The following is a 6,000-nucleotide window of genomic DNA, read 5'->3' on the forward strand; positions in this document are numbered from 1 at the left end:
CAGGGCCCCTTCCTCTGCTCCTGACATCCAGCCAATATCCAGGTCTGCCTCTCAAACCTTTAGTGAAAGGGAACCCTCCCTCATCTCTCTTGCCCCCGCTCTGACCCTCACATTTTCTCCAGACTACTTCAACAGTCTAAGCTGTCTTGTTCCTCTAACTCACCCTCCCCTTGGCCAGAGGTCTTTCTGAAATGCTCCCTTGCTTTAATCTCACCAGGGACACCTTCCTTCAGAAGGAAGTGCATACAATCTGACACTGTCACTTTAACCATCCACATCTCACACTCCCCTTCCCCCAAAGATACCCCAGTAAATCTCTACTCCTGGGGGTGCTTCTCGCTGTTTCCTCCCTGCGTACTCCTGCATATGCAGCTGCATATTCTGCTCTAACACATCCCAAACCCACACTGTCACATGGGGAACTCCTATGTATCCTGCAAAGTCAGCTAGGGCAGTCCTTCCCATCCCACGCCCCTCCCACACTATTCTAAACCTTCTGTTACTGTTCTTCTCTGCTGAAACAGTTGTAATCATGTCCTCCCATGTCTGTCTCCTCTACATGGCAAGTTCCTGTAAGGCAGACTGCTCAACTCTGAACCCTCAGCAGCCAAGTTTAGTATTAAATAGGTATCAAATAAGTGTTTGATGAATTAAAGTGACCTGTTCCCTGAATACCCGTTGGGCCCTCACCTCTGGGTCTCTGCTGACCTCTCCCCCTCTTTGGAACATCTGTATTTCTATTTTCTACTTTAGTCCATCAAGAAACAGATTCAGACACTCCAGCTCACCACTTCTCCAACTGTTCCCACTGTGGGGTCTTTGCACTTGCTATTCCCCTTCCAGGGGAATCCGTCAGTTCTCTGTTCAGAAATCCTTGTCCTCCTTTCAAAAACGACCCTGCTACTACACTCTGTATTTGCCTGTTTATTGTTGGTGATGTCCTCCATAGGAACATCACTCCAATGAGGGCAGGACTGTTTAATTAATCACTGTATTTCCAAAGTCGCTAACAGTGCCAGGAACATTCGTTTACTTAGTATTTATTGAGCACCTACTGTGGGCCAGATCCAGGTGCTGAAGATTATCAGAGAACAAAACAGACAGAAACCATCCGCCCTTCATATTCTGGAAGGGAAAGACAAACAATACCTATTACACCTAGGAAATACCTAGTTCCTAGACTTAGGAAATACCTAACTATAATCGCTAAGAAGAACAACTAAAGCAGTAAAGGAAGACAGAACCTGGGGAAAGCCTTGCTACGTCACCCATGAAAAAAAACCTGAAAAAAGTGGGGAAGCAAACCACATGGATATTGAACAGCAAGCAGAAAGGTCCTGAGGCCAACGCATGTCTGACTTGTGGAAAGGGAGGGTAGCAGACTGGGAAAGTAACAGTGGGTCAGATTATGTGAAGGCTTATTGCTCACTAGGAGGCGTTTGTCTTTAAATGAGATGGAAACCCACCAAAGGGTTTTTGCGGAAAGGAGTGATTCCATTTGACCTGTGTTTCAAAAGGATCCTTCTAGCTGCTGTGCTGAAAATAGGGCATGACTGCCAGGGCAGAAGCAGGGATGCCAGATGGGAGGCTATTTCAATAATCCAGGTGAGAGGTGGTGGTGACTTGGTCCAGGGCAGCAAGCACCGATGTGGAGTGAAAAAGAAAAAGAGCGGTCAAGGGTGACTCAAAGATTATTCTCTAGACCTTTTATACTATCGAGATGGAAAACAAACCAAAACACCAGGAAGAAGAGCAGTTTGGGAGGAGAGATGATGGGACGCTTGCTAAGCCTCCCCTGACAGGTTCAGTCTGAGTTCCCGATCACCCATCTCGGTAGGGATAGAGAGTGGGCAGCTGGGTAGAGGTGGAGGGAGAAGCCCCCACGGAAGATACAAATAAGAGGATCTGCTAGCCTCATACGAAAGTATTTAAAACTATGAGCCCTGAATAGTAATTCACCATGAATGAAAAATCGATATGTCCTAAACACCAATGCACAAAGAACAGCTATAAAAAGGAAAGCTATGATGCCCAAGGACACCCTCTCAGGTTCCACAGAAAGGTGATCCTTGCTCATGCTGAAAAGCAATTGGGCCAAAACAAAAAAGAACCCCAAAATCTCACTTGACAGAATGAAACCAGCGGATTTGTGAACGGGTGGTTCACACTCGGACAGAAGATCCGTGGGGTCTGTTCCGTCATTTTTTCTAAAGAAACCCGGTAAACTCAGGCATTGCTGCGAGGGCCAAAAAAGTGCAGGCCAGGCCACCTCCAGGTTCTAATCTCTGGCATGTCCCTACATGCGGAGCAACAGTCCCCTGGGTGCCCGTACAGCACACAGGCCAAGGGTTGGGAAAGGCTAATAGGGTCGACACCCCGCCCTTGGGGGGGGACAGGGTACGTCCGCAGGGGCGAGCGTGCAGGCGGAGCACTGCGGCAGATAGGGGCGCCGCCCCAACCTAGGGTGGGCTCGCGGTGCACGGGGTGGGGGTGGGGGTGCGGGGGTGGGCGTGACGCCGCGGCAGAACGCCGCAGCCAGGGATGAGGGGAGTCAGGAGGCCAAAGCTCCGTGTTCAGAAAGAGAGCCGACCGAAGGCACTGCCAGGGCGCTGCCAGACACTATGATAGGGACGGTTCGACAGGGCGACGAGTCGCCGGCGTCAAGCGTGCTCGGCTGCCAGACGGCGAACGGGAAGTGAGAGCAACGTGGCTCCGAGCGTGGGGACCGGGCTCCGCCCAGCCTCAGGGCCCGCGCTGGTTCAAGCACAAGCCCCGAGGGTGAAGGACAAGGACACCAACACCCTTACCTGACACTGCAGCAGTCTCAGCCGCTCACGTCCCGGCTGGAGAACGCGACCGCCGCTTCTCGCGCCGCTCGCCCGCGCTTCCTAATTGGCCGAAGTCGGCCCTCCCAGAAGCCCTCGCGCGGCGCGCCGCCAAATAAACTTTATGGAGACCCGCGGAGGAGAACAAGGACACAGGCGGGGTTCTGGCCGGGGCCTCCGGCTGAGCTGCCACGCCCCCCTCGCCCTCGGCTTTCGCCCTCACCGTTTCCTCCTGGTTAGAGTCGGATGAGAGCAGTGCGCAATCTCTAGTGCGGAATTCTAACCGTTTATTGAGCGCCGGGTACTGGGAGCACCGTCCTAGCGCCCGGGACCTACGCACAGTGGCGCTGGGAGCACAGCGGTGACCACCACAGACAAGATCCTTGCTGAAATGGAGTTGTCAAGCTGATGGGAGACACAAAATGACAATAAATACCTGCCAGTTTGTAAAGAGGGCTATGACCAAAAAAGCAGGTTAATGAGAACGTCTGTTCCGTGCCAAGGCCTCTCTGAAGAGGTGTTGTCTGAGCTGAAACACAATGATGAGAAAGGGTCAGTCTTGAAAAGTCTTGGCTGCAGGGCACTCCCAGCAGACAAACAAGAGCGACGGCTCCATGGGTAAACAAGCTTGGTGTGTGAAGAATAGGAATGTAAAATGGCACAGCCCCTTTGGAAAGAGTATGGAGGTTCCTAAAATATTAAAAATAGAATTTCCATACTATCCAGCAAGTCCACCTCTGGGTACATACCCCAAAGAATTGAAGGTCTCAAAGACACATGCGTACACCCATATTCATAGCAGCATTACTTACAACAGCCAAAGCATGGAAGCAACTCAAGTGTCCAGCAACAGGTGAATGGATCATCAAATGTGGTATATACATACAATGGAATATTATTCAGCCTTAAAAAGGAAGAAAATTCTGACCCATCCTACAACATACATAAAACTTGAGGACATACTAATTGATATATAAGCCAGTCACAAAAAAGAGTAATACTATGATTCTATTTATACCTACAGTACTTAGAGTAGCCAAAATTATAGAGAGAAAGAAGGATAGGGTGGTTGCCAGGGACTGGATGGAGGGGGAGGAGGACAGTTTCAGTTTTACAAAGTGAAGTGTTTTGGAGATGGATGGTGGTGAAGGTTGCACATTCCAAAAATATTTAATATCCCTGAGCTGGACACTTGAAAATGGTCAAGACAGTATAATATTTTTTATGTTATGTGACTTTATCACAAGAGTAAAAATTTTTGAAAGTCGTGGAATACCTGGGACCATCATATACTGCCGAGGGGTTGAAAATAGGGACAACCACTTTGGAAAACTCGCAAAATATACGAAAGCTAAATACACACGTACTCCAGGACCCAACAATGTTACTTGAGTATATATGTTTGTTGGTAGGACCCATCTTCTATTTTTTCAGCATAAATGTATACATACTTTCACCAAAAGCCACGTACGACAAAGTTCATAGCACCCTAACCCAAAAGTGGAAACAGACCAAATGTCCATTAACGGAAGAATGGATAAATAAATTATGGTGCAGACATATAATAAAACACTGCAGTAACTTAGAGAGTGAACCACATCCACAAACAACAACATGAATGAATCTTACAGGGATAATGGTAAAGAAGAACCAGACCCAAAAGTAGGACTCCATTTCTATAAAGTTCAAATCAGGCAAAACTAACCTATGGTGGCAGATGTCCAAATAGTGGTGATTTTGAAGGGCGGAGGGGCTGTTGACTGGGAAAGGAAATGAGAGACTCTTCTGAGGTCTGCTAATGTTCTGTTTCTTAATCTGGGTGCTGAGTGCATGGATGTTTTCACTTTTTAAAAATTCATTGAGCTGCACAGTTAAGATTTGTGCACTTTACTGCACATATATTATTCATTACACTATAATAAAAATGTAAAAAATAAAGTGAAATATTCCCTATGCTGTGGGATGTTACATGTTTTGCTATCCAGAATTCATAGCCTTTCCCCTCCCCTAACTGTTTGCAGTCTGGAACCTTGTTTTATTTCTTTGGGCTTCCCCATAACCCCAAGCATGTGGTACTGTGAAGGAAAACAAGAAATATTTCTTAAATGACAGACAAAACCCAGTGCCACCATTGCCCCCTATCCTGATCTGCGCTACCAGAGATCGTTTCTTAGTGGGTGGCAGCGAATTACAAAAAGCTTCTCAAACTGTGGCTGAGTGATCAGCAATATTCTCTACGACTCATTAAAAGCTTAAAAGGGAAGCTTCTCCCTCTGCACTTCAGATGAGTCTTTGAGATTTGTGTGCTTGATGAGATGAAATTATTTCTCAATAAAAAGATCGATATACTCCAAATCAAAGAAAAAGTGATTCACATCTAATATTGCACTTGCACTTTGCAACAACCTGGGATTAAGCAGGGCAGGGCTGATCATCATCACGTATTCTGTGGGGAACCTAAACTCCAGGAGGATTAAATGACTCACCCAAGGTTACATAGGGAAGAAGTGGCAAACAAGGGACTATACTCTCTGTTCTTGGGATGTCAAGGCCGATATTTCCTAGTCCAAGAAAGCCTCAGAGGTGATATTAGAAGCTCCTATAATAGGGGTGCCTGGGTGACTTGGTTAAGCTCTTGCTTTTTGGCTCACGTCATGATCTCACAGTTCATGGGTTTGAGCCCCACATCAGGCTCTGTGCTGACAGTACAGAAGCTGACTGGGATATTCTCTTTCTCAAATACATAAACATTTTAAAAAGTAATGAAAAAAAGAAGCTCCTAGAGTAAAAAGAGCTATCCAGTGAAGTCCTCAAATAGACTTTACTACTAATTTCCTGAATTGGGATTGGAACGAAAACCACATCCTTTTTTTTTTTTTTAAGTTTATTTATTTATTTTGAGAGAGACAGAGCGTGAGCAAGGGAGGGGCAGAGAGAGCGGGAAAGAGAGAATCTCAAGCAGGCTCTGGGCCACCAGCACAGAGCCCAACACAGGGCTGTGAGTTCATGACTGAGCCGAACCGGAGAGTAGGATGCTTAACGGACTGAGCCACTCAGGTGCCCCAATACCATGTTCTCATTAGCCAACAGCAGCTAACTATCAGATGACGTTGGGAAGGTGGTAGGATTTCTTAAACATCTGGTTGTTTTATTTGTTATTAAACATACTGACTAT

The 6,000-nt window shown here is 46.9% G+C and overlaps 1 protein-coding gene across 1 annotated transcript in view; it reads right to left on the minus strand.

Annotated features, from left to right (window-relative positions):
• NUP93 (nucleoporin 93) overlaps positions 1–2,894 on the minus strand; it is a 102,664-nt gene extending 99,770 nt beyond the window's left edge. The window contains exon 1 of the mRNA XM_029925300.1: positions 2,808–2,894. The gene's annotated coding sequence lies outside the window, so the exon portion shown is untranslated. The remainder of the gene's footprint in view (positions 1–2,807) is intronic.
• Positions 2,895–6,000: the final 3,106 nt, after the last annotated feature.

This window comes from Suricata suricatta, chromosome 16 (assembly GCF_006229205.1).
Source record: "Suricata suricatta isolate VVHF042 chromosome 16, meerkat_22Aug2017_6uvM2_HiC, whole genome shotgun sequence".
Lineage (NCBI taxonomy): Eukaryota > Metazoa > Chordata > Mammalia > Carnivora > Herpestidae > Suricata > Suricata suricatta.